The sequence below is a fragment of the Alligator mississippiensis genome, chromosome 6 (assembly GCF_030867095.1).
Source record: "Alligator mississippiensis isolate rAllMis1 chromosome 6, rAllMis1, whole genome shotgun sequence".
NCBI lineage: Eukaryota > Metazoa > Chordata > Crocodylia > Alligatoridae > Alligator > Alligator mississippiensis.
The window spans coordinates 97046934-97065580 of NC_081829.1; the positions used below are offsets into that span (position 1 = coordinate 97046934).

Genomic DNA, 18647 nt, shown 5'->3' on the forward strand with positions numbered 1-18647 from the left:
CCCCAAAGAATATTAAAAAGACCCACGGTACCACTGTGGTGGGTTAATATTTACCCGAGTACATAGCTCTAAGAGGCCCCGAATGACTCTCTTGCTCAGGGCTCCAACAACCCTAAGGCCACCGCGGCCACAGGGATACGTTGCAGCCTGCGTGCTAGTTTGCCAAACCGTCACGGGAGAAGAGAGGCGACTTGCACCTTCCTCGCCATGTCGGCTGACTCCCTAATGCTGCCGGGTTAGGGACTGGAAGTTTTTTGTGCAATGGGGTGCTGCTTTGGCTATGGGAGGGAGCTGCAGAGCAATGGTGACTAACCCCAGCTAGAATGGAGTCGGCTTGTCGCGGGCTCTGCCAAGTTGGCGTGTGCCCTCAAACATCCCCTCCGGTCACCTTCCATAAAGGCTTGTCATGCTTTTTATTTCACTGCTGTTCCTGATAGCTGGTTGGGGAGCCTAAAAAGTAGCGTGAGGAGACTATAGAGCCTTCTCTTTTCCAGCAGCAGCAAAGAAAACCACCCCCTTGCCTTGCTGCAACTTGAATTCATAGTGCTCCCCGATACTACTTCCCTTGGGGTGCTGAGATTCCCACCATGAATTCAGATTTCTTTAACCACCGATGAAGAGCTCTGTTGCTGGACAGGATGTAGAGGCCCACCTGAGACCTGCTCAGTGCTTCGATGCTTCCTGGTAGCACTTGGGTCCTCGGGAAATGGGGATATTTCAGTAGGAAGCACTTTTCCTCTAAGATAAAGCTAGAGCTCTTGCATGATGGTAGAGAGTACTGAGCAGTTCCCAAGTGAAGGTTGTACTGACTTGTGGTTATTAGAGGCTTCACAGCACGTCTAGGGGAGACGGCTCTGAACTCGGTTGCCCAGCATCCTGCAATGAGTTGTAACCAAGGAAACCAGCATTATGTTGGGACCACTTACTCTGGATTTCCCCTTTGCAAAGACAGCGCAGCATGGTTGCAGACAAAGTACTGCAGCAAGATGATGTTGGAGAGGTGGGAGTTTGTATTCCCTGTCCCCCTCACCTCTCTTTTTTTTTTTTTCCTGAGGGCTTCGATAGTCTAGTATTTCTCGGCACTGCACTACTAGTCCAATAATATCTGAAAGCATAAGAGCCTGATTTATGCAAGGGAGCAAGACAGCAGGACAAAGCGGATGGCTGGCAAGGAGGAGGCAAAACGGAAGACCTGTTTAATTATGTCCATTTGAGCAAGGAGCAGTAATCTTCCTCCACCTTCCCATCCCCAGCCCTGTTCGAGGGTTGGCCACCAACAACAACAGCAGCTGAGCCAAAAAAGCCTGTTGCTTTCATTCTCCCCTGCAGTCAAGTTCATGATGGACCTTTACATGCAATGATCCTTCAGACTTTCCCGGGGTGCCGGGGTACGGGAGGTTGAAGGCAAGAAATGCATTCAACAATGAAACATCCAAATTTAGCGAGGTAGAAGAGCCTGTTTCATAGATTACTGTCCAAAAAACACCTTCTTGGATCAACATCTAGGCTGTCTTTTGTTTCCCCCCCTCCACCTCCTTTTGAGGATAACATAAAACGTTGTAGTGCAGAAACTGAAAGCTCGCCATTAAAATATGACGCTATTAGTTACTGTGAGTGTGTTCAAAGGAAATTAATATAAAGCGAGAGTTAGGAGAAAGGGAAAAGTGAGTGGATAAAGTTGGGATAAAGTGAGAAGAGGACCTCGATGCCGGGAGATGTTCAAGGTACCAAAAATAGTGGACGCGTAGGTTTGGCTGCAGGACATGTGCATGTTCACTCCTAGGGGCCTGGTGTTGCTTCGGCATTCCTACAAAATGTGGACGAGTGCCCTGAGGTCACCAGGGAGGGTTGTTATTGGGATTGGAGCTAGAAACCAGTCTCAGCTGGTGTAAATTGGTGTAGGAAATCCAGGAGCGCAGCTGAAGTACCCATTGTGCAGGTTGGCTTTTTCCTGGGAGTCGGTTGTCAGTTGTCCCATTTGGTTTAGCAGGGGTCTAATGTTACCCTGCCTTTCTTCCAGCTCCCCACGCATCTGAAAAAGGACTTTTTATTGTCCTTGATACGTGTAGCCAGTTGGAGATCGGTCGCAGCCTTGGCTTTCTTGGTTCGCTCCCTGCAGATACGGACCCGTACAGAATACTCCTCCTTTGTGGCTATTCCTATCTTCCATCCTTTATCAGCCTCTCTTTTTTTGGCGTAGGAGGTCCACGAGTTTCCTGCAGAGGCAAGGAGGTTGCTGCACCCTTTTGCTACTTTTCCTCCAAGATGGAGGGACATCCCTTGTGCTTCCAGGATCGCTCCCTTGAGGAGAAACCACTCCTTGGACTCCCTTCCCTGTCGAGTCGTGGTCCCTTAGGATCTCAACAAGGAGCCTCCTGAGCTTATCAAAGTCGGCTTTCCTAAAGTTGAGGACATCCATGTTGCTGAGTGACTTGCCAGCTTTGCGGTGGATAGTAAAAGTGATCGGCTCGTGGTCGCTGTCTCCCAGTTTCCCTTCGATCATTAGGTCGCTGACTAGATCATCCCCCTTTGCCAGTACCAGGTCGAGCAGCGCTTTGCCTCGTGTCGGTCCACAGACTTCTTGAGTCGGAGCTCATCCATGCAGGTGAGGAAGCTTTGCGACCATTTAGTGGGAGAAGTATTCATGCAACTAAGTGCAGCAGTCCCAACCTATCTGCTGTTCGGTTCCCCCTTCTACCACATTTCTTTTGCATTAACATTTATTTTCTTTTCCCAATGCTTTTTTGCTAATGGGCTTCAGTGGGAGGAGCCAGACTTGGTTCCTTAATTTTAATTTCACTTGGATCTGGTTGCTGTTGCTTCGGGAAAGTCGAGCGTGTTAACATTTCTTCCTAAAAGTTGTAAAGTTTGTCACACTTTCATACTATTGCTAATCCTTCTGATATTTTCTTGTTTAATTGAGTGCATTTGGTGGTGCAATCCTTTTCTACCTTAGTGGTCGTGCTGTAGATGAGAATCTCTTTTTTTTCTCTCTCTCTCCATTAATTAAATAAGCTTCTACTCTTCCTGACGGCTTGAAAATCTTAATCTTTATGGATGTAGCAAAGGGCAAATAAAGAATAATAAGCCACTTAAAAAAAAAATCCTTAATTTAAAAAAAAAAATTTTTTTAAGTCAGTTTGGGTCATTTTAGGGTTTTTCCTTCAGACTCCAGAACATCTGCGGCTGGCGTTATGATGTGCTTACGCCACCCACTCCCGCTGCCAAGAAGCCATCTTAACGTTTCCATCTGACAGCAGGTAGCTGTAAAATATATCTCCTTTTCCTGGAAATGGTTGAAATGCCCCAGATCTTGTAAAAGTGGGGGGGAGGGAGAGAAGATGCTTTTGTTAATAAGACTAGTCTGGCAACTAGACCTCTGCCGAGACAGCTTTAGCATGGTGATAATCCATTTAGCAGGGATTTTATGCGAGTTTTTAAAATATTGATAAGAGAAATAACCCTCCTTCCTTTTCACTAGCTCTTGTCGGCAGATACCGAGCACCTTGTTAAACATGTGATTACCAATAAGTAACGGGTAATTCCACTGCTCTTGAAATCCCTGCAAGGCGTCTTGCAGGACAAGACCTGGTTTCTGATTTTTCCCCTTCATTTTTTTTTTCCCTTCCTCTTTCATACCAGATGCAGGCAGGCAATTTTTTTCCCCCACTACATGAATCCTATTCTTTTTCCTTTGAATCCATTTTCCTGCATGCTGGCCTGTCTTGCAGCGTGCTGTCCAAGGACGAGGAGGATGTCGGTGCCTAGGAGGAAGAAGGGGCAGTGGGGATAATGAAATCTGGTGGGTTGCAGAGAGGAGAGAGCGGGGACAAAGCAGACGTGCTGGGCCAGATCCTGGCAGTAGGTCAATGGCAACCTCTCCGTTGGTTTTCAGGCAGTCGTGCCGATTTTATACCAGTTGACTCATTCAGGTAAATAGTTCATACCCCTGCTACAAAGACACTGATGGGTGCTACAGGTTCTCCCCATTGCCCGGTCCACATGAGTGTGCACGGCCCTGCTCGAGCATCTTGCCTCTGAGCTCAATGGTCTTATCTCTGGTAGTTCCTAGTGCACTGGGAGCTGCGCCAAGGTGGCTGTGGGGTGGGATGAGGCATCCCACTGCAAAACAGGTTACCCATTCATTTTTACATTTTGCCTGTTGATTTACACCCTTCTGTCAGAGTTGACTTATTAGTATACTCCTCAAAAATACTTTTGGAGGCTCCTCCCCGTGTCCCAGTGCCTTCCCGATGCTCATTAGAGATGGGTGTATCATATGACTAAGGAATTGCTTTCTCTCATTCCCCTATAGCTCCTTGTCCAGTATAAGCCGAAAGCAGCACCACCCCTAAAGCTCTTCTGTCTGTCTTTGTCTCTGTCCTCTTTGTCTCTGGCTTTCTGCTCTGAGCTTAAAGAAATGGTATTTCTTGGATAAAAGTATGCAGCTAGGGTCACTCATCATCCTCACATCTTTCCCTACTTTGAAACAGCTCCGAGCAGAGTCTTTCTGGAGGTTTAGAAACATTTGCTGCTGTTTCCTCTTCTCTATATTCGTGTTGTTTTGCAAGTACTATGTATAAGGAGCTGTGGCATTTCAACCTGTAACCTCTCTGATAGCAAAACCCCCTCACCATCTGGAATCGCTCCATACTAAAGCAAGCTCTGGACAATCATTTTGTTGCTAATTAGTCCTATTGATGGCAGGGAGTCCTGATTGTGCACTGTGAAATCGTTGTAGGCAGGGCTGTAGGAGTACAGAACCGGACACTGTATAGGACAGGAGATGGCAGGTAGCTGTAGATGGGATGGAAAGCACAAAATGGGTCAGTGTGATAGATGGCGTGCTGAGACCGTGTCCGGGATCGAGCAGCTCTGAGCAAAGGTAAAGGTTTTATCCAATCCTCACATGGGAGCCATGCAGAAGATACGGTGTAGCTCTTGGGAGCTGCAGCGTTAATATGTGCTGTCGTGCAGCTCTTGTTTCTAGGCGGTGACATGCTGAATGCAATGCATCCTGGCTTGCATTAGGAAAATTTAAAATGTTCCAGCATTTTTAATGAAAGGAGCATACTCTGTACCATCCTTTTATTAGCGAGATCCCGTGAGAGATCTCAGAGCCTCTTGATTAACGATTGCAAATGCAGAAGCCCTTCTTCGAACCCTACTGTACGCACAGTTTAGTTTTCCTGTGCTGGGCAGAGCAGCTAAGAAAAAGCAGCCACTAAGTACAAACCCCCCCCCACAAAACAGGGGACAGTGCCACATTTTTAACACTGTTTCCCTCCAGTCCTAGCCCTGCTGCATTGGCCACTGAGCCCATTACACAGACATGCTTGCAGATAGGCAAGTCCAGCGGCAGGAAGCTGGCAGCTGTAAGGAGTCTCCTCCCCTTACTTCTGCCCTTTGGCAGCAGAGGACCAGAAAATGGGAATAAGGTTTTGCTTTAGATTAATAAAGTGCCAAGCCTCCCAGCTGAAAACAAATAGGAGAACAGTCCTAAAGCCAGATAGTTACTTAAGCAATATTGTTTTGCAAGCGCAGAGCTTCGCTCGAGTATGGTCCAGTCATCTTGGACACCCGTCGCCAACTGCTGTTCATGGCTAGGTGCCATCCTCTTTTCCTCTTTCTTTCTCCTATCGCATTCCCAATTGTTTACAGATGTCATTTTGACCCTTGCTGTAGCAGGGAGTACAGGGAATCGCTGCAACCCTATGGCGCCTGGCACAGCTCTAGGGAAAAGCAGTTGTCACCACTGCAGTGAGGCCGAGGAGAGCCAGTGGGGAAGAAATATGAGCGGCGGCAGTAACGAGAGCCAGGGTTTTAGTTGCAATTATGCAAACCCCAGTCCAGAGCAGATGCTTTCTCGCCTAACTCGGCTCATGACAAGGAAGAGACTCTTTTACAGAGACGCAGGGACGGAAGGGACCTTCAGAGGTCATCTAGTCCAACTCCCTGCCTGAAGCACGTTCATCTCTATCTGAACCCTCCCATGAAAGTCCCTGTTGGCAAAACCACACAGTCACAAGGCATAACATCCTAACCTGCCACAGGTAAAGCAGGGCACTGTCACCTCCCTTGTCTTGCAGCTATAGCTTCTGTTGATGCATGCAAAAACCACAGGTGCCTGTTTTTGCAGCCGTGTCTTAGTGCAAACTCCTATTGAGTCTGACCCAGCAAGACTCCTGGATGCTTCTCCGTAGCATTGCCATCCAGCCAGCTATCACCCACTTTATGTTTGGGGAGCAGTTGGCAGACAGGGGTATAAGGGCATTTTCAGTATCTGGGGAGCAGTGGAAAATAGTGAAGGAGGTTAACTAAGCTTGCAATAAGGAGTGCCTGGATTTCACTACCTGAGATGCTAACTGCGCAGTAGCCTAATAACACTTTGCAGTAGAGCGCCAGCAAAACCCATGCTATTATGCTACTATGCAGCCGTATTAGGCTAATATGCAGTAAAACACTGTGCACCAGCACTATTGCATGGTTGCCTAAGACTACTGTGTATTGATTTAGTATTTTGGTTAACCGAGTACTAAACTTAATGCACAGTAACTGGTGCATTAATGAACGTGTCGATGCACCCACTGCTTCAGACACAGTTACCAAACTGCTCCATTTGATTTTTGTTCCTAAGGGACAACTTGGTCCATAAGACAAAATGAATCCTTGGCTCTAAAAAGGTCAAGTGGTTCTTTGGGCGGTACCAGAGAGCATGGCGTCCCATCTTAACTAGTTGTTTTGTGCTTACAACAAACGCCGTGAGATGTCGATGCTTACCGGTGACTGGAGACTGCAAACAGTGGAGTTGGAAAGCCTGTAATATCCCTATGTGCTTGGGAATAGAAATCTTACAGATAAATCGCTGCGAAAATGAATGGTGGGTGAGGTAAAAGAGCAATTGAGCTGGTTTGAGATGGGACTGGATACCAAGATGTGCAGCTTGACTCTTCCCTAAAGCACCAACGGGCCTTTGGGCACCTCATGGTCGGGGGAAATCTTGGTTTCGCAGTTCAAGTAGGAGAATCCCACCGAGTGCTCTGGTTGGCATCGAGTTGGCAGTAACTTGGAGGGAAGAGCGCTGTCTCCCGAATCGACCGCCGCTTGACTCGGACCCTCAGCTGGCCTAAACCAGAGTCACTTCCAGAATATCGGTGGAGCTACGCTGCTTTCCACTCATTGAGCATCTGTCACTTTGACTTGCCTTTGCGACTGAGCCCTGATTTCTAATTCCTCTCTTGAGCATGTTCAAGGGATCGTGGCTGCATGTTCTGCAGTTTGGCCGCCCCGTATTACCATGCCATGCATAAATACTTTACTGCTTCCCGTTAAATTATATGGATCCTTATAAGATGCTTTGCGATAAGTAAACTCATGCATGAAAGCAGCATTTTAAAGTCTTCAAACACTATCTCCCTCCCGTAATCTGCTTTATAGCCTCATGCTTTGCTGCTATCTGTTAAGAAAGTGTTTAGTTTTCTTTTAGGAGCAGGATTTGCAGTATGCGGTCTTAGCCACCTTAATGGCATGCTTGTCTGTAACATCAGCAGTTTTGTGCAATGGGATTTGCCGTGTTTTTTTCCCCCAGTTTTCCAAAAGCTGAGTATTGGAAGCCATGTTCATGTGTTTAAAACTGCCTGAGTTTGCTTTTTCGTTTTTCACCACTAGCATGGATCACTCCATTTATTCTTTGTCCTTCATCAGTTTTACGCTCACTTCTCATGCATTGTACTTAAATTTCTTTAAAAATTTACCCTCAAATCTCGTTGTCGTTTTGCCATATATCACATAGGGGTGGTTGTGCAAAACACCAAACCTCAGTGAGGGTCTGCCTAGCAGCTAAGGGCTATTTATTAACAAATGAAAGGCTTTCTCTTGGAAGGTGCTTTCTGACCCAGCAAAGTGCTTAATCGCATGCTTGGTTTCAAGCGCATCAAGAATCCTGCTGAAGTCGATACCCCTGTGTTTAATGCTGATCATGTGCTTCATTGCCTGCTTGGGCTGAGGACAAAGCACACAAGTAGTTAGCAGGGTCAATCGTTTCTCCTGAGACTTAACCCTTTAGGCTAGACCATGAACAGAATAAATATCAATCAGCAGTTCCTAATGAGCAGGGGTCATAGCGTACCTTCTAGACCAACATCCAGATGAGGGTGCTATATGCCATGTTGAGGCCTCAAGGAGCAGATCTGAAAAGTTAAAGCATAATTAACTTGTGCAAAAAAAATCTATACAGAGCTTTCAATTGGATGTGGCAGAGCAGGGATATTCCTAGATTTATGAGGCTAATTGCCATTGGGCATCCCATGAGCAAACTACGGCCTTCACCAAATCTGCACTTACTAACAGTTTCCATACCCTAGTATTGTTGGTTCACTGGGTGGTATTTCCTTTTCTGAATGGTAGATGACAGTCCTTGGCAAGGAAAAGACGTATGGTGACCACTATATGTTTGATGGGTTGGTGGCTGCAGTCCATGTCAGTGGAGAGATGTTCACTTTGGAGAACTCCCCAAAACTGCTGGTACCAACTGCTGATAATTTGGTAGAGAAACCAAGGATGGGGAGTGGACGGCAACTCGTGCCTGAAAACGGGTCGGACAGAAAGCTGTAGAAACAACTTCCCCGCAAGGCGTCCTCCAGGTCATGTTGTGGGGAGTGTTAGCTTTTAGTGTCGTGAACTGCACCGTCTATTAATATTTGGTGGCTGTCAGCCTGGCCATATTCACCACCGCTAAAACCAACTTATATTTAGAAGACAGGCTCAGCTTGGACAAAGGGGATTAATGCTCACAGCTGTACATCAAGATTTAATATCAATTGGAGTCAGGTGGCTCACTCTTCCGGCTTGGCTTGGACGTTGTTACCCTCCTGAAATTTATAAGACAACAAATTCCAAGTAAGTGTCAGCTTTTAAGCCATCCTATTTGTATTAATAACTTTATATGGTAGGGAAAGACAACTGATCTACTGCTCAGCTGCTTCCAAGCTTTTAACACATTTGTTTTCAGGATAAGGAATGGTATAATTCACACTAAAAGCATGCCAGGCTTACCTTTATTCCCATTTGCATGGTGTTTTTGTTTTCTTTAAAATAGCAGCAAACTAATTAAAACTTTAAAGGCTGACACATCCCATTACAGTGCACAAAAGTGAGCGCTCTTCATACCACCTAGTGTGAATTGAGGTAATCTCTACATGGTCAAAGTGTGCTCATCATTTATTATTCCTTTTTTTTTTTTTTTTTATCAGAAATAAAATTCAAAGTGTTTTAGCATTTCATCAAAAGTATTTTGGTATTGGACAACTGCCTTTTCTTGATAAAACGGGGGGGGGGGGAAACAGGATATGCCTTTAAGAGAAAAATAATAATTTTTTATTATCAGCATCTACACGTGCTAAAGAATTGCACCAGGATAGTACTCGTGTTTTACCAGCGCTAACCTACAGTGGAGTTAATTAGTCTACTGCGGCCTAATAGGGGCACATGTGTAGACACTGAGACTTTACTGTGGAGCTAATTAGGCAGCTCTGCAGTAAATGTCTTGTGTAGATGCGTCCCAAATGATGTAAATCTGGTCTGATCCATTGGTGATCAGCTCCAGGCCCAGTCACTTGGCCTAAGTTTGTCTCGAGAGGTCTGTGTTTCTGCACGGCTGACCTCAGGCAGGGGACCATCTGAGCCTTTTCAGTGATGCTGATCTCCCAACGCTTTGAGGGTAGTCTGTGAAAGCTACCAGTGTTTACTGCTTCTGCCTTTCAGGCATAATTTATCTCATTTTAGGCACCCAAAATCAAAGGCCTATTTAAAAAAAAAAAAAAACAGCTTTGGTTCTCTCTTACCTAATTTCTCCATCTGCAAAATGAAAGCGACGGCTAAATCGCAGGGCTTTGAGGATTAAGCCATTACTCTTCACAAAGCACTTTGTGATGTGGGATGATGGGAGGATTGTACCAAGGTGCATATTTATATTCTGCTTATAATCTGGTCTGTGCTCTGTATGCCAGTGACAGGCTTTCCTGGGTCAGGTTTCTCACCCGGCGTGCTTTTTTTGTTGCAAATGGAAACACTGAAAAAACAACCCTGCCTTCAGATCCTGACTTGTTTTGACCAAGTACTGCAGGAGCAGGTGACGTTCTTCTGTTGTCCCTAAATCATCAGGCCTGTTTGAACCCCGGGTCAGGCTGAGAGCCGGTTTCTCAGCTGGCATAAAGGAGTGTAACACTGCAGAAGACGGTATCGCTGGGCTAGCTAACAACCAAACGAAGTTCTTGCTCTCAAATATCTGGTCCTGCTTTGGGTGGGGTGGGGTGAATGCTAAGGTGCATGGGTGACAAGGGTGCAAGTTTTGAAGCCGTAGCAGAAGTGCTCATGGTGCAGCCATGTCAGAGTCCAGCAAATCTGCAAATTTGGCTAAATACCTAGTCACGAGGACAAGGGCACAAGAAGGAAGGGAGGTCCTACTTTGAGGTCAAAGTGAGCATGAAGAGCAGTCATGGAGGTGGATTTGTATAAGTGGAAGCTGCTGCAGGAGACTGATCTACTGGCTCTCAAGCCATTGGCCCAGGTCTTCAGCAAGTGTAAATCATTGTAGTCCAAGGATGAGGAGAGTTCTCGTCTCCAGTCTACTTTTCCTGAGCCATCTCCAGCATCTGCTTTATTCCCTTATCCCTAGTGCCTTCCCATCAGTTCTGATTCAAAGCTCTGTGGCTAAAGTCTGGTGGTAAAAGCCCTTCTCTCTTGCTTCCCTTTTAGTTTTAGATCCAAGCCACCGCAATGCTGAGACAGATGACAAAACCACTTATAATCCTTCTGAAGAAATTGGTGTAAAAATGTGCCTCCTTATCCTTGCTGTCTCTTGTAGAGTCCTTTACCCTCCCAATTTTTTTTTGTCTCAAGTTGCCAAGACCCAGAGAAGAGAAGAGGTGAGGGTGACAGAAACAACCTTGCCATGTATAATGATTATCCACTCCCAGGCTCCAAAGTGGTGTTTTTAATCATCAGCTTTGTCAGACACCGGGATCAAAGAGATTTTGACATTTGATTTATTTGGGTTTAGAAGAACCTCTGGATGCCAAACGATCACCATTTAAATTGCAAAGCGCAATCCTGGCATGAAGTGGAATGACCCTGCGTTGCCCTCTATGATCTGCTTCATAGCCATCATGACTCTTTAGAGTTATTTGACTTGACATCAATTAGCTGGCATTCACAAGGGGAAAGTCCTTTTTTGCATTTAACCTGTAGTCATCAATGTCATTTCCCTCCCAAGACATGACAAGGAGCTGACTGCATACTTGCTGTCTGCATCAAAATTCATTGCTGCTGGCAGTAAGAATAAGGCGAACAGGAGAGAACCTTTGCAGAAGATGCAACAAGTGGGTTTGGGGACTTATTCATGCATAATCATTCTCCCATTTCTTAAATGGCTAGTGAAGCAACAACAACAAAAAATCTATGTAGTATTCTTCTAGTTCCCAGATATTATCACTAAAGGAAAAAGAAACCAATCCTACCTTCTCAGCTTGTGACATTTCCCAGTGGTCCTGCTGATCTTAAGGTCTTGGTCTGATGAATCCGAGCTGATTTTAACAGAAGAGGTTCTTTTGAAGGGAGCGACTTCCATATAGCTCGGACCCCAGCCCTGTCTCACTTGTTCACCATGCCCTGCCTAGGATGGTCTACAATACAAAGCAACAATTAGCAGCGACATAAGAAATTGTAGGTTTGTATATTCTTACATACAAAAGATTCTGGACATGGTAAAAGATTAAAGTACCCCCAGGCAAGCAGACCCAAAGGGCTGATAACTAGCTTCCAAGGCTGAAATGGAAAACCAGTTTGGAAGCTCACCAGTTTTGTTGGGCATCGTGACACTCCTTGATGTCACCATTGGATGCAGCAGCAGTTGGAGAAGGAAAAGTCCGTATGGATGGAGAAATGGTGGAAACATGTCCTGTTCCCTGCGGAGGGGACATAAGTCTTGCTGTAGAAGAGATGAAGGGAATAGGATGTAGCCTTGGACTTGCTTCTTTTCCATTCAAGTGGTACCTATAATGAATTGGTAGAAAGGCCAGGAGCTGCCAACACTTCTTCACTAGGCACTAACAATTCCTGCTGCTTCCACTTGACACTGTCTGGTGCAAGTTTAGTATGCACAGAGTGGCCGCGTCCAGACAAGTGTGGGCGTGCGGTGGGTAGCACCACAGACCCATTTGCGGCACCACACACTAGCATTCCCTGTACTGCTACCTTGCAGCATGGGTTTTTTGACCCCAGGAGATTCCAGGGTCAAAAAAACCCTCGTGGAAAATAAGCAGAGCGGTGCACGTGGCAACAGCACGCACCACCCAAAACCAGAGCCTGGCCAGCCAAAGCCACACTCCAGCTGCTGGACAGGCTTCCAGCTGCAGGAGTGCCACGGCTCCAGCTTCCCCTGCCCCCAGAACCCCAAGTCAGGCTGCTGAGGCCAGCACACCCAAGGTAACCTGCCATGTGCCAGACCATGGGTGGCACAGACGTTCCCTAGGGACACATAGCAGTGGCATGTCATGGCTACTTATCCCTGAGGAATCAAATGTCCATGCTCATCTGGATGTGGCCGGTGGGGGAGCAGTGATCCAAGCAAGGGAGAGAAAGAGAGTGCCGTTTTCTGGCTGAAGAGTGAGCAGCACTTCCTTCCACTTCTAAACTCTTCTGGCATGACAGAGGACTGAGGTCCCTTCTTAGCAGAAGCTTTAGGTGGTGCCATGGGAGTACAAAGCAACATTACTATCTGCCACTCCCAGAGTACTGGGCTCATCACACCGCCACAAATCTCTGTGCTTCTTAAAGGATGGTCATTCCATATGAAGAGAGATGGTGACCTTCCTGAGCCCAAACAGAGCCTGTACAGGAGGTGAAAAGATGCCCTGACAATGGATGAAATATAAATACCTGGAGAAAGTGGCAGAGTGGGAAGAAGGACCTGGGTCTTCAACTCCCTATGCTTGGGAAGACGCAACTGTCCAGCAAACTAATGTTGAGGTTTTAGGGGCCTGTTCCTGGCATGGAAATTGTTCTTCTTGCAGCTTTCTCAGGATAGCAGCGGGTACTTCTATATGTTCAGTACCTTCCCTGTACCCCAGCCTCTATGGCATTGCCTCAGTGGTACCATTGAGACACTAACAGCACTAATTGGCAACAGCTTCTTAAATGGCTGCACAATTTAAATTGCAGGCCCTTCAGCGCTGAGGCCCACTTAGTTCTCAGTAAAGTACTATGCACACCCACACAGAGTGCTGTGTAACCTAGCAATTGAGATTGCTAGAGAACTTTCCACCAGAATTCATTTTTTAATGGAAAATTGGTTTTTATATTAAAGAGTTTTTCCATAAACAGTGCTGCTTTCTGTGCAAAATGGATTTCTTCATCCAGAAACTAAAAAGATGAATACTTTTGATTTTGAAAGGCAACTGTAGGCACAGGCCAAAAAGCAGCTTCCCGTTGTAACTCATGGCGCTTTGCAAGAAGCACCATGAGTTGCAGCGATCCCCTGGACTCAACAAAGGGTCACTGTTGAGTCCAGAGGGGTTGGGGAATGCAGCTGCTAGCTACCGGCTTGCAGCTGTCTCCCCTAGCAATGCCCTCCCCTCTCCCAGCCCTTGTGCTGGTTTCAGAATGGGAGGAGGGGAAAGGGAGCAGAAGGAGCTCATTGTAGCAGCTCCCGAGCTGGCACTGGAGGGTGGGGTGGGTAGATTGGAGCCTCCCCACCTCCGGGGGCTTCTGATCCACCCTTCAGCACCAGCTGAAAAAAAACCCCAAACCAAACTCCCTCCACTTCCTTTCCCTGCCTCCCAGTCTGAAAGCAGCATCAGGTCTGGCAGGTGCCACAGACACAAGTTACCGAACACACTGTGTTTTAAAACAAATTCATTTGAACCCTCATGTAATGAAGGTTCAGGTTTTCATGGGATCGGGCCCTTTTAAAGCACTCTATAGCCATGCACTTCTGTTTGGTCACAGCTGTAGAGCACTTTCAGGGGGCAGATCATGAAACAACTGCCACTTCTGCCTGCGCCTTATGGTGCCTTATGAATTTTAGCTGAATGCTTCATGTCCCCATTCTCCTTTAGCTATCCAGCTTCCCTTCAGGATGCATCTCCTACTTTATACTCAAGTTGTGTAACTCCCATCATCCACTCCCTCGTTTTTACTATAGTGGAGACCGGGATGCATCTTGGGAGCTGTACCCCATAGTCCAGGGGCCTGGCGTCTAGGGGAAGCTGAAAACATAGGGCACTCAAGGCTCCTGTGAGGGACTCGAGTGTTTCCAACCCAAATATTTAGTTATTGATTTATTTCCAATATCCACAGCACTTGTCAGAAAAAAACCAAACTCCTGTCATCTGTAGTAGCAACCTAGTTTGGGTTGTAATTGGTTTTGCAATTACAGCTGAGAGGCAGAATGGAGTTTGCAATGGTGAAGGACAGAAGTGGCTTATGAAATAAGGAGTTGAAGTAAAAAAACAAAAAAAAGTTTAGGACAGGATATTAAAGGTAGAGAATGATCCCTTAATGCATGTTGTTGCCCTTCCCCCCCCAGCAATATTTGGCATTTGAGCTGCATCTTGATGTACTGTAGAAGGGACCGGAGATATTGCAAAACACTTGTCTTCCAGTGATAATACCATGATGAGTCTCTCCCACCCACCCCACCTGGGTATCCATGCAAGCCCTACTTGGATTTGGAGTCTTTTTCCAGGGAGTTGAAAGATCGGGTCCTGGGTTTCTTTAGGATTTCTCCCCAACCCCCAATTGCCTTGGTCATGCAATAGCATGTAGCTTGAGTGGACAATACAAAATCTCAAAGGGATGAGGGAGGATGTTACAGTTGTCTAGGGGTGGGCTTCACGCAGGGTGTGACTTCCACCCATTATGGATGACCTTAGGGGTGCTCTGAGCCGGCAGAGAAGGAGCCCTTGTTTTCACTTGGGTGGACAATAGGGGCATCTGTCATGAATAGGGAGAATGTGGTATTATCAGGTGGGAATTATCGCTCAAGTAGGGTGCAGATTGGGCAGCTGGGTGTGTATACCACTAAACCAGTCTGTTTGCACAAGGCCTTGTGGCTTCCTGAAAACCCAGTTGATTCAAAAAAAAAAAAAAGCTATCCTAAGGGGAATGAGGGGCAGTGGAAGCTGGATGTTGGCAGGTGCCATCTGAAGTTCAGATCTAGCTGACAGTCGCCCCCAACTTCCCCAAGCCTTAGCCCCAGCCCTGAAGAGAGGATCAAAATCCAGATCTGAGTTGAGTCACAGATCAGTCTCTAAAAGCTGCCAGGTACCAGCTTTTTCATGTTTTTTTTCTTCTTTCATATTGTTACAAGCTTTGGCAGGACAGTTTCATGCATCTTTGTCTATTGGGCCCTTTCCCTCCGTAACTGCTCAGAATCAGCTCAAAGACATGTGCTAAGCATTTAGTTGCAGTCAGTAAATATACAGAGAGATGCATTCTCCCATGGTGGTAAAAATTAGTCTAAGTGGACTTGCCAGTAAGGTCTGATCCAAACCTAGCGTTCCTAAAGAGGATTAGCAAAGGGATGCTAGTTCTAAGTCAGCTGCAATACAAGATATAAATGCTCATTTTCTATGATTATGATGCAGTGAAATGCACAGAAATACCCACTTGGTTATCGAGATGGTACAGCTAGCCCCAGCCACACGGATGGGGACTACAGCAACAGAGCTAGCCTCAGTGACGCTGCAACCCTCTAGAATATCTATATGAAAACAAGCCTCGATTTTTGAATCGGGTAATAACACCCTCCACATAGGGCACAGTCCAAACCCCAATCAGTCAATTAACATATAATGCATTGCATGTAAGGCATTTTGTCAAGAGGCCCCTCTGTGATGGATAGATAAGTAAAATGGCTAATGCAAACTGCATTTCCCAAATCCATTGCTTGGTGTGATGTGCTGGCAGGACCTTGAGATTGCAATCAAGAGGCTGCAGCAAGTGTGGGTGAAGTTTGGGCTGTTTTCCATTTGCCTGAACATCTTTTTCATAAGAGTGAATTAAATTTGTCCTACTTACTTTACTTCCCACTGTTGTGGCTGATGTGCATTGTGGGAAGTTTTCTCCTGCACGCTGCATGCTCGTTAGTGTCAGTAAGTTGATCTGATATAACTTTACTAACGCTGCCTCTGTGTCACCTTGAAGATGCTTTAGGTCTAACATTGCTGCTTCCCGAGTTCCCACTTCTTTCTGATGATTTTCCTGGAGCAAGCGCGTTGGTGGTGCAGCTTTCTTGTCCTATATCGTTATTCTCTGAGATTTTTAAGAGCAAAGACGTCTACTTGAAGGACCTTTCCATATAACTTCAGGCTTTGCTCTGGCATCCAGCAGCACAGTATCTCTGGCTTTAAAAGAACAGTTTACATGGAGCCAACCTACAAGGCAGTCAAAGATGTGGGTGTAGCTTGTGTAGACATACCTACGCTAACCTTAAAGTAGCCAGCTTGGATACCAATAACCGTATAGCACATCAGCACAGGGTTTAACGTGGGTTACAAAACTTGGTGGGGAAACCTGTAGCGAATACTTGGCAGTCAGCACACACCGAGGTCTGAGAGACTGTGGCCTCCCTACTGTTGGTCCCCAAGTCGGCCACTTTGAGTGTGTTCATACGAGTTGCATTCATCTCTGCATGTATAATAGACAAGGCAGATAAAAGGTGTTGTCATTCCCATTTCAAAGATGAAGCTGTGCAAAGAATTAATTTGCTTTCCTTTTTGGTTCAGTGACCAAACCAAAATCAAAAAGCATCATCATCGTCATCCATCATCATTTTGGGCCCAATGAAAATGAAAGAGTTTCAGCCACAATTAACTTGTAAAACTGGGAAAGAAGTTCAATTTGCCCTTCAATGGTAGGAGCATTGCCAGCATACTGAGTGAAGTAATTATTCCCCTCTCGTGTGCACTGGTGAGGACACACCAGGAGTCCTGTGTCCAGCTGTGGGCCCTCCACGACAGAAAGGATGTGGAAACATTGGAGAGAGTCCAGCGGAGAGCAATGAAAATGGTTGTGGGCTGCAGGACAGGACTAGTGAGGAGAGGCTGAGGGAACTAGGCTGATTTAGTTTAGAGAAGAGAAGACCGAGGGGAGATTTAATAGCAAACTTCAACTACCTGAAGGGCCATTCCTAAGAGAATGGAGCTGGGCTGTTCTCAGGTGACAGGACAAGGAGCAATGGACTCAGGCTGCAGCAAGGGCTGTTGAGGTCAGGTATTAGGAAAAAACTTATTCCTGAGGAGGGTAGTAAAGCACCGGGACAGGTTACCCAGAGAGGTGGTGCAGTCTCCATCCTTGGAGGTTTTGAAGACCCCAGCTAGACAAAGTCCTGGCTGGGATGATGTAGTTGGGGCTGGTCCTGCTTTGAGCAGGGGGTTGAAGTAGACGTGATCTCCTGATGTCCCTTCTGACTCTAAATTTCTATGATTTTCCAAATATTTTCATCTCTCACTTCAAAACAAAGTTTTGAGACCAAAAAAAAAAAAAAAAAAACTGGGGGAGGAGGGGGCGTAAGAGGAGACATTGAAAAGTGTTTGACGATCATCAGCAGCAATTTTTGTGGAATTTTTATTTCGGCAAGAGAACAAGAAGTCTTTTCCCGATTCGGTCTGTGTACATATGAATATTTCTAGTCTGCCTATAATTACAGTTGCATTTTTGGAGACTGCAAAGCAGGTTTGCTCAGCTCTAGAAACAACGTGCAGGGATGCAGTGATTGTCCAAACTCCCCCACGGCAGGATCAGAACCCAAACCCCTGAGTCTGTCTGGCTTCCCAACTGTCCTCCTAGGCATTTCATCTAGATTTTTAGATGGGTTTTGTTACATGCTGAGCAGCAGCAGCAATAATAAAGGAGATTCAGTAGCAAATCATAAATGGCAGATGTCTAAAGGCAGTAGTATTAGACCAATACAGCTTTACAAGACAAGAGTCCACTCTTTACAAGACAAAAAAAAACTCCAAATCAACTTATTAACTTGAATCTAAGATGACCCTGAATTTAAGATGACCCCCCCCCCATAATTAGATTGCATGGTACATTTCATGGCCTGCATCTCCTGCGTGGCCTAGAGTGGCTAATACTTGAAACATATAAATGAAAAGAAATCACAAGGAAATAGTGGGGCTTTTTTGCAGCACTATAAATCCAGAATGACTGCATTGTACTTAATGTCGTGGTGACTCGGGCTCAGCTACACCTCTTCGTCTCCCATCCCTGCTCCTTGTCTTGCATATCAGGCCAGTGGGGGTGCGTGTCAGCCATTGCATCTTTTTGATCACCTTTCACAGATTATTTCCTGCATCATGAGATCCCTTAGGTACCTGTGCCTGGAAGCCAAGGTAATCATCACTCCCCCATGACCTATAACATCTTGTCCCTATATGGCTCATCATATTAATTTTTACTGGAACCCTGCAGCAGTGAATCCCCCTGGTTAATCTCTCATCTAGGCTGGCACTCGGACAGCATCAAAAGTAACAGAAAATATCGTTCCAAACACTGAAACATTTTGTTCTGAAAATAAAGTGTCTCAACATTTGAAAATGAATACATACCCCTCCTTAAGGACCTGACCTCCTGAAGCCCGT

General features: G+C 46.0%; 1 long non-coding RNA gene across 3 annotated transcripts in view; it reads left to right on the forward strand.

Moving 5' to 3' along the window:
• LOC109282799 (uncharacterized) overlaps positions 1-18647 on the forward strand; it is a 124906-nt gene that overhangs the window by 35334 nt on the left and 70925 nt on the right. The gene's annotated exons all lie outside the window — the stretch shown is intronic.